Raw genomic sequence first — 10,172 nt, forward strand, 5'->3', positions numbered from 1 at the left:
CCTTGTTGAGGTCTCTCTTGATTCTTCCATGAGAAATTTGGGTGATTTCTCCATGAAGAATTATAGGTGTTTCCATAGGGTTCTCCTAGGTAATTCACCTCTTCCATTGAAGGGTTCTCAGGATCATAAGCTTCTTCCTCAGATGAAGCATCCTTAGTACTGCCAGGTGCATTTTGCATTCCAGACAGACTTTGAGAAATCAAATTGACTTGTTGAGTCAATATCTTATTCTGAGCCAGTATGGCATTCAGAGTGTCAATCTCAAGAACTCCTTTCTTCTGACTAGTCCCATTGTTCACAGGATTCCTTTCAGAAGTGTACATGAATTGGTTATTTGCAACCATTTCAATTAGTTCCTGAGCCTCTGTAGGCGTCTTCTTCAGATGAAGAGATCCTCCAGCAGAGCTATCCAAAAACATCTTGGATAGTTCAGAGAGACCATCATAGAAAATACCTATGATGCTCCATTCAGAAAGCATGTCTGAGGGACATCTTCTGATTAATTGTTTGTATCTTTCCCAAGCTTCATAGAGGGATTCTCCATCCTTCTGTCTGAAGGTTTGGACTTCCACTCTAAGCTTACTCCATCTTTGTGGTGGAAAGAACTTTGCCAAGAAGGCATTGACTAGCTTTTCCCAAGAGTCCAGGCTTTCTTTAGGTTGAGAATCCAACCATATTCTAGTTCTGTCTCTTACAGCAAAAGGGAATAGCATCAGTCTATAGACCTCAGGGTCAACCCCATTAGTCTTGACTGTGTCACAGATTTGCAAGAACTCAGCTAAAAACTGATGAGGATCTTCCATTGGAAGTCCATGGAACTTGCAATTCTGTTGCATTAGAGAAACTAATTGAGGCTTAAGCTCAAAGTTGTTTGCTCCAATGGCAGGGATAGAGATGCTTCTCCCATAGAAATCAGGAGTAGGTGCAGTGAAGTCACCAAGCACCTTCCTTGCATTGTTGGCATTGTTGTTGTTTTCGGCTGCCATGTGTTCTTCTCCTTTGAAGAATTCGGTCAGGTCCTCTAAAGAGAGTTGTGCCTTGGCTTCTCTTAGCTTTCGCTTCAAGGTTCTCTCAGGTTCAGGGTCAGCTTCAACAAGAATGCCTTTGTCTCTGTTCCTGCTCATAAGAAAGAGAAGAGAACAAGAGAAATGTGGAATCCTCTATGTCACAGTATAGAGATTCCTTGAAGTGTCAGAGGAAAAGAAAAATAGAAGAAGATAAGGTAGAAGAATTCGAACTTGATTAGATAGGGTTCGAATTGTGCATTAAGGAGGAGTAGTACTCCATAAATAGAAGGATGTGGGAAAGAGGGAAGAGGATTTTCGAAAATTAATTAGAAAGATGTTAAAAACATTTTAAAAATTGATGATAATTTTCGAAAATTGAAAGTGGAAAAGAAATCAAGTGATTTTTGAAAAAGATTTTGAAATTAGAAATCAAAAAGATTTGATTGAAAACTATTTTGAAAAAGATGAGGTTAAAAAGATTTGATTGAAGAGTTATGGTAAAAAAAATGTGATTGAGAAGATATGATTTGAAAACAATTGTAAAAGACATGTTTTGAAAATAATTTTAAAAGATTTGATTTGAAAATTAATGACTTGCCTAACAAGAAAAGATATGATTCAAACATAAAACCTTCCTTAACAGAAAAGGCAAAAAATGTTCAATCAAATCATTAATTGTTAGTAAGTATCTTTGAAAAAGGAAAGAAATTGATTTTGAAAACATTTGATTGAAAAGATATGATTTGAAAAAGATTTGATTTTGAAAAACTTTGAAAACTTGAAAAAAAAATTGATTTGAAAACAAATCTTCCCCTAGCACCATCCTGGCGTTAAACGCCCAGAATGGTATACATTCTGGCGTTTAACGCCCAAAATGCTACCTCTTTGGGCGTTAAACGCCCAACCAGGTGCCCTGGCTGGCGTTTAAACGCCAGTCTGTCTTCTTCACTGGGCATTTTTGAATGCTCAGCTTTTTCTGTGTAATTCCTCTGCAGTATGTTCTGAATCTTCAATTCTTTGTATCATTGACTTGAAAAGACACAAATTAAAAATATTTTTGGATTTTTAATAATCAAAATGCAACAAGAATCAAATAACAATGCATGCAAGACACCAAACTTAGCAGTTTGTGTACTACTGACACTATATGAAACACCAAGATACTCAAGTCAATAGAATTTAAAGATCAAAACAAAGAATTATATGCATGGATTCGAAAGATATAACAAAAACATGCATTTGACACCAAACTTAAGATGAGACTCTAGACTCAAGCAAGAAACATAAAATCTTTTTGGTTTTTATGATTTTGTGAATTTTTTTTTTGTGTTTTTCGAAAATTAAGTGGAAAAAGATATCAAAATTCTTAATGAGAATTCCAGGAATCAGTGCAATGCTAGTCTAAGACTCCGGTCCAGGAATTAGACATGGCTTCACAGCCAGCCAAGCTTTCAAAGAAAGCTTCGGTCCAAAACACTAGACATGACCAAAGGTCAGCCAAGCCTTAGCAGATCACTGCTCCAAAAGCAAAATTGATGAAAATCAACAAGCTCTTGTGGTGATAAGTTGAAACCTCGGTCCAATCAGATTAGACATGGCTTCTCAGCCAGCCAGATTTCAACAAATCATCATGAAACTCTAGAATTCATCTTCAAGAATTTCAAAAAAAAATAAATACCTAATCTAAGCAACAAGATGAACCGTCAGTTGTCCAAACTGAACAATCCCTGGCATTGTTACCAAAAGCTTGCTCAAAACTTGAACAATCCCCGGCAACGGCGCCAAAAACTTGGTGCGCGAAATTGTGATCACTACAACTTCACACAACTAACCAGCAAGTGCACTGGGTCGTCCAAGTAATACCTTACGTGAGTAAGGGTCGATCCCACGGAGATTGTTAGCATTGAAGCAAGCTATGGTCATCTTGTAAATCTTAGTCAGGCAAACTCAATTGTTTATGATGATGAACGAAAATAACATAGAAGATAAAGATAGTGATACTTATGTATATCATTGGTGTAGGAGCTTCAGACAAGCGTATGAAGATGCCTTCCCTTCCGTCTCTCTGCTTTCCTACTGCCTTCATCCAATCCTTCTTACTCCTTTCCATGGCAAGCTCATGTAGGGTTTCACCGTTGTCAGTGGCTACCTCCCATCCTCGCAGTGAAAGCTAATGCTCAAGCACTCTGTCACAGTGCGGCCAATCACCGGTTCGGTTCCCGCTCCTACTGGAATAGAATCCCTCTTTTGCGTCTGTCACTAACGCCCAGCAGGTTAGAGTTTGAAGCACGTCACAGTCATTCAATCATTGAATCCTACTTAGAATACCACAGACAAGGTTAGACCTTCCGGATTCTCTTGAATGCCGCCATCAGTTCTTGCCTATACCACGAAGACTCTGATCTCACGGAATGGCTGGCTCGTGTGTCAGGCGAGCACTCGGTTGTCAGGCGATCAACCATGCATCGTGTTATCAGGAATCCAAGAGATATTCACTAAGCCTCAGATGCTTGTAGAACAAGAATGGTTGTCAGTCACCTTGTTCATGGGTGAGAAGGATGATGGGCGTCAATCATCACCTTCATCAAGTTGAAGAACAAGTGATATCTTGGATAAAGAACAAGCGGAATTGAATGGAAGAACAATAGTAATTGCATTAATACTCGAGGTACAGCAGAGCTCCACACCTTAATCTATGGTGTGTAGAAACTCCACCGTTGAAAAATACATAAGCATAAGGTCTATTTAAGATAGCATAAAACGAAGATAGCTACCAAAGTCCTCTAATACAATAGTAAAAGGTCCTATTTATAGATAACTAGTAGCCTAAGGTGTACAAAGATGAGTAAATGACATAAAAATCCACTTCCGGGCCCACTTGGTGTGTGCTTGGGCTGAGCAATGAAGCATTTTCGTGTAGAGACTCTCCTTGGAGTTAAACGCCAGCTTTAGTGCCAGTTTGGGCGTTTAACTCCCAATTAGGTGCCAGTTCCGGCGTTTAACGCTGGAATTTCTTGAGGTGACTTTGAACGCCGGTTTGGGCCATCAAATCTCGGGCAAAGTATGGACTATTATATATTGCTGGAAAGCCCAGGATGTCTACTTTCCAACGCCGTTGAGAGCGCGCCAATTGGGCTTCTGTAGCTCCAGAAAATCCACTTCGAGTGCAGGGAGGTCAGAATCCAACAGCATCTGCAGTCCTTTTGAGTCTCTGAATCAGATTTTTGCTCAGATCCCTCAATTTCAGCCAGAAAATACCTGAAATCACAGAAAAACACACAAACTCATAGTAAAGTCCAGAAAAGTGAATTTTAATTAAAAACTAATAAAAATATACTAAAAACTAACTAAAAGATACTAAAAACATACTAAAAACAATGCCAAAAAGCATACAAATTATCCGCTCATCACATGGCCAAGAGGCCAGCCCCCAAAACATGATCAATAGTCTCCTAAGATGAACAATAGATTAAAACTGAGACCAAAGATTAGACGTGGTCAAAAGATGACTAGTACAATAGTAAAAAGTTCTATTTATACTAAACTAGCTACTAGGGTTTACAGAAATAAGTCTAAGTGCAGAAATCCACTTCTGGGGCCCACTTTGGTGTGTGATTGGGCTGAGCTTGAGCTTTACACGTGCAGAGGCTTCTCTTGGAGTTAAACGCCAAGTTGTAACGTCTTTTTGGCGTTTAACTCTGGTTTGTGACGTGTTTCTGGAGTTTTACTCCAGAATGCGGCATGGAACTGGCGTTGAATACCAGTTTGCGTCATCTAAACTTTGAACAAGGTATGGACTATTATATATTGTTGGAAAGCCCTGGATGTATACTTTCCAACGCCGTTGAGAGCGCACCATTTGAAATTCTGTAGCTCCAGAAATTCTATCTCAAGTGCAGGGAGGTCAGAATCTAACAGCATCAGCAGTCCTTTTTCAGCCTGAATCAGATTTTTGCTCAGGTCCCTCAATTTCAGCCAGAAAATACCTGAAATCACAGAAAAATACACAAACTCATAATAAAGTCCAGAAATATGAATTTTGCATAAAAACTAATGAAAACATCCCTAAAAGTAGCTAGATCCTACTAAAAACTACCTAAAAACAATGCCAAAAAGCGTATAAATTATCCGCTCATCACTAACGTTGTTTTTTTTCACTTTATTTATCTAGTTTTGTAAGATTTGAAGAACCTAGGGGAAATATCGGCATTCCAAATGAGGCTGCATTCTTAAAAATTTATCAAGACAAAATCATTGAGCAGTTAAAAGAATTAGATACGGTAATTTTTTTCTCTAAAAAAATTGAGAAAAAAATTAATTTAAATCTATTGTACATTGATTATTTTTGTTTCTTCATCTTATTTATTTAGATATATATTTTAGATTTAAAAATTCACCAAATTCAGAAGATTTAAATCATTAAGTTTTTTTTCAGAATGCTATTTGTGTTGTCTTGGCAACAAGTTCACATATGCTTTTACAAAAACTTTCAAATGTTCAAGTTGTGGTCGTCTCCTTTTATCCATAACTCCAAGGTTATTTATTTATTTTTAAATTTAAAGTCTAATCATAATGGATTAGATATTGAATAAGTCTATGTTTAACCTTTTGTTATGCTGTTTTTTTTATTAAGCAGGTACTGAATAAAACTTGGTGTCATTGATGACTCTAATTGTGTATGTTTCGTAGTCTTTGACAAGGAGGCAAAACAAGTTTTGGGAAAGAGCTGTGTAGAGATACTTGATCCACTCTTATCGGTAAGTTCTAACCAATATTTATTTCTAAAAACATTAGTGAAGATATTTTTAATGTTAATTTTTATATTATTTATTATTAATATATTATGTAATACCTTGCAAAAAGGAGATCTATCGGATACACCTATATTTTTACTCAACCTAATTGATAAGACCTTCCTCTTCATCGTTGAAGTTCAAATATCTGATAATCCACATTTTTCACCTTCTTATAAAGTTAAGAAGATAACTGATAATGTAGACCTCATAAATAAATTCAAAAAGGCTCATCCTGTTCAAATTGTGAGTATAGTTATAAGTGTACTTTCTATTAAAAATCAGTTTATTTTTCTCTTGGTCATTAGTAGTATCTAATTTATAAAGAATTAATAACTAATTATAATTTTAGGATGTTGACTACACCGGTGATTTTCTTCCAACTTCAAAAGCATCCTCAATCATTGAAGGGTAGAAAGTAGAAGGTGTTAATGTATTTGTTCAAAAAATGATTTTTTTATTTTTTCAAAGTTAGATCTTTATTTTATTAAAAAAATATTATTGAGATAAAATCAAAGGTGATAAGGAAGTTTTTAATTTAGCGTAGTATTTTGTATAGAATTTGTTGCTTGAATTTTCTAATGAAGTTGCGGACAATGATGAATCTGAAGTGTTGGAAAATGCTATTACACCAATCAAGCGACTATCCTCGGAGTCGGAAGATTCGAAGGTGCAAGGAGATACCTCAACTTGCAAGAAGATCAAGATTGAGAATAAAACTTGAGAATTTGGATGCACATATTTTAGAATCTCTTTTAGAGTATATCTAATAGAATAATGCCAAGCATATGTTTATTTTGGTGGAAACATTATCTTTTCTTGAGTTGTTATTTTTTCTTTGGTTCTTTTGGATTTTTATGTTTAGAATGTAGAACTTTTTTAAATATAAATTAAAGTTATTTGGTTATTACTTGTGGTTTTATTTTTAATTCGATTCACACTATTGATATTCTGTTAATTTCTAATTTAGTATTTAATGTCATAAAGTTATTAATTTCTCATATAAATTATTGTTGATATAATTAAGTTAGTTATTGATTTTTAATGTGTACTTATTTTAAAAAAATCTAATTATAATTTTTAATTAAAATATTATGTTTAAAATTTAAAATTTAAATTTAAATAAACTTTTTTTTTAATTTTTAAGTAAGTGATTGGGTTTGAGAACATTTTTTAAAATTTTATATAATTTATAAGTTACTATGCTATTTACAAAAGATTATATTAAAGTAAATAGAATTACCAGTCTTATTAAAATGTGGGGTTATTTATACTATTTAAAAGAAAATTTTGATTTGACATTTTTCTATACTTAATTCCGTTTTTAATGTTGTTCCGACAAAATTGAATTACTTTAGGAAATTTTATTTAAAAATTTAAAATTTGTACTAGCTAATTAGAAAACTCTATTTAAAAATTTGAAATTTGAAATTCTAATACTAATTTTTAATTCAGTGACTTCTTAACCATTTCGATTTTTAAATTTTAATTTTTTTACTTGCCACATTTATAAATTTTCTCTTTACTCAATTTATATTGTTATCTTTTAAATTGTTTCTGCACAATAGAAGTACGTTCATTTTTTTCTCCCTTGATGGTAATCAGTGGCTAAGAAAAGAGGGGGTTGAATCTTAGCCCCTTTTTGCTTAGTAACACTTGCTGTCTTTTAAAATGTCTTGAGGAGATATTTTTGCTTTTTGTCTCGTACCTAGTCAAGAGACATTTTCTTTTTGTCTCGTAACCAGGCAAGAGATATTCTTTAGTTTTGTCTCCTATGCAGCAGAAACAGAAATGGAGTAGAAGAGAGAGAGAATCATACCAAGAAGTATCCTGGTTCAGCTGCTAAGTGCAATGCAGCCTACATCCAGTCTTCATCACAACAATGATGGAATTTCACTATAATCATGCAGATTACAGACACCAATTCTCCCTAGGAACTACCCTTCCTATCTGGGACAAGTCCTAAATCTATCCCCAATCCTGAACTTGACTTGGTCACCTACCAATCTTTCAACTGCTAAGTGCTAACCCAACTTGCAAGGAGATTCCCACAAAATCATGAAACACAACACAGATGTACAAAGGACCTGTAGGACATCTATGGATTTTTCTTTTAATTTTGTATACTCAGTCTTTTTCTGCTCTATGGCTTTTTCATATAAACTTCACTGTTTACCTTTTTCCATGAGACTCAAGACAGACAAAACTGAACAGAAAATTACAACATGATACACATTGAAGGGGAAGAACTTCTGTTAGCTTGGGTAGCTATGAGAACTCTGTGCTTTCATTCTTTTCTCCTTGCCTCAAGCCTTCGTTGTTCACCCTTATTATAGAAGGGAAAGCCTCCAAGGTTAAAACTGGTCCAGCCGAGCCAACTTCTTCTTCTTCAATAACAAACTGGTTCGGACAGAGAGAGAAGAGAGGGAACTGAATGCATAATCCATCATGCAATTACCTCTTCCTCATCCCATCACTTCAACCTTCATCAATCTGAGCCTTCCATCTTGACTTGGTCCCCAAGAATGGTTTCTTACCCTTGATGAACCCTTGATCCTTGACAGCTCCATCTGCTCTATCTTCTTCTTCTTCCTCACGTAGCTACAGCAGCTACCTCCTGTGATGGATAAACAAAAGTAGAGACGAGCCATACCCCAGGGATCTTCTTCTCTAACCGAGTTGGATCTTCCACCATGTCTAGGCATGGTGATCCTGAGACTTCTTCACCTGGTCTTACCATAAGTGGCAAAGATCTCAGCCACGCTAATTACTGTAGATCTTCTTTTTGCTAAGGACATCATCACCTTAGCCTTTTTCTTGCTTCTAGCTTCTTCTTTCTTCTTTTGATTACTTGCTTTTACCATCTTCTTCTCTGACAATGAGGTGACCGAATACAAAGAGGGAGAAGAGAGAGAAGAGTGAGAAGCTTTCAAAGAAAATAAAGAAGAAAATTAAAATCAATTACACTCAATTAAAAACCCACTTCCCTCTTTCATGCTTTGTAACGTGTAGAAATTAAATGCCATCAAATCAATTACATTTTCTCTCTCATGTTACCAATGTCAGTATTAACTCCATTTAATCAAATTTTGAATTCCATCAAATGAAGGGTGTGGTATTCGTGGAAGCATGTATCTCTTTCCTTCTTTCCTTTTTAATTCGGACCAAGCTTTGTTGGTCTTGCATCATAGTGATTTTTGGGTTGTACCATTATTTCCTAGCCCAATGCAAGTTGCCTAATAAAATAATTCAGCCATAGATAGAATTTCTTGCACAAGGCTGATTATCTTTTTGGGCTTCATGTTTTCTTTAGGTCCAATGACAAATGTGAACTAAAATTCAAATTAATAATTTTGTAATTAATTAATAATGTTTGATCATCATATTAATTTGAAATTTTCCAAACTCATCAATCTCCTCCTTGATGAAAAACATTATTAAAAATGGAAATAAAAAGAGTAGGGATTAAGAGTACTCCCTTTGAAGATTTGGAATCCTCCACCTTTTCATCTGTTACATGGCTCCCCCTTAATATGTGTCATTTTATTAAAGGAAGCATTACCTATAACATTTAAAACCAAGCTTACAGCCACAGTGTATTCAATATATGGAATATTAAAAAATGTTGAACAACTTGATTTCTGAGCAGATGAAATATGATAATCAAAACTTGATTTGTTATCATTTAAATAATGTTTTGCTCATTACAAAAAATTACTTTCAAAATGCACAGCAACAGAAATCAACATTTTAAATCAACATGTTCACAATTATTTCCTGCCAAGAACATTTTTGCCAACACAACACAGTGATTCATTTTTATGAAGCATTTTCGAAGATATAGTGTCAACAACAAAACTTCATAAAGATTGGCAGATCAAGAAAATATCAGAGCATAGTCAAAATATCACAGCCAAAATCAGAACATGATAATGCAAAAACCTGATAATGCAGAAACCAGAGCATATATCATAAAACCTGAAAATAATATTGGAACATACGCACAAGGGTAATCATTAATCAAATTGATTTCAGCCCCTGTTTTTCAATTTTTCCCAACTTTCCTCCCCCTTTTGTCATCAATGGAGGAACCTGCAAAAAAAAAATAAGAATAACATACCGAAAGTAGAATATTTGTTTTTATCAAAACACAATGATCCAGAATATCCAAGAACAGTTAACTATCAGTTACAAAATACCAAAAAACAAACAAACAGAAACAGAGCTCAAAAGACTCGCTAATAGCATATCAATCATCAGAGAGATTAAAATCTAAGCCAAGGGATTCATTGTCCTCATCTGCAGTAGCCATATCTTTCTCAAAACTATTAAGCAGCATGTTGATCCTTTCATTGCACTTAGCCCAAGCTTT

At 34.9% G+C, this 10,172-nt stretch overlaps 1 non-coding gene across 1 annotated transcript; it reads left to right on the forward strand.

Moving 5' to 3' along the window:
* Window positions 1-473: 473 nt before the first annotated feature.
* On the forward strand, window positions 474-581 carry LOC130971964 (small nucleolar RNA R71). The gene has a single exon (XR_009083172.1). It is a non-coding gene; the product is annotated as a small nucleolar RNA R71 (small nucleolar RNA).
* The last annotated feature ends 9,591 nt before the right edge of the window (window positions 582-10,172 follow it).

The sequence above is a fragment of the Arachis stenosperma genome, chromosome 3 (genome assembly GCF_014773155.1).
Source record: "Arachis stenosperma cultivar V10309 chromosome 3, arast.V10309.gnm1.PFL2, whole genome shotgun sequence".
Taxonomy (NCBI): domain Eukaryota; kingdom Viridiplantae; phylum Streptophyta; class Magnoliopsida; order Fabales; family Fabaceae; genus Arachis; species Arachis stenosperma.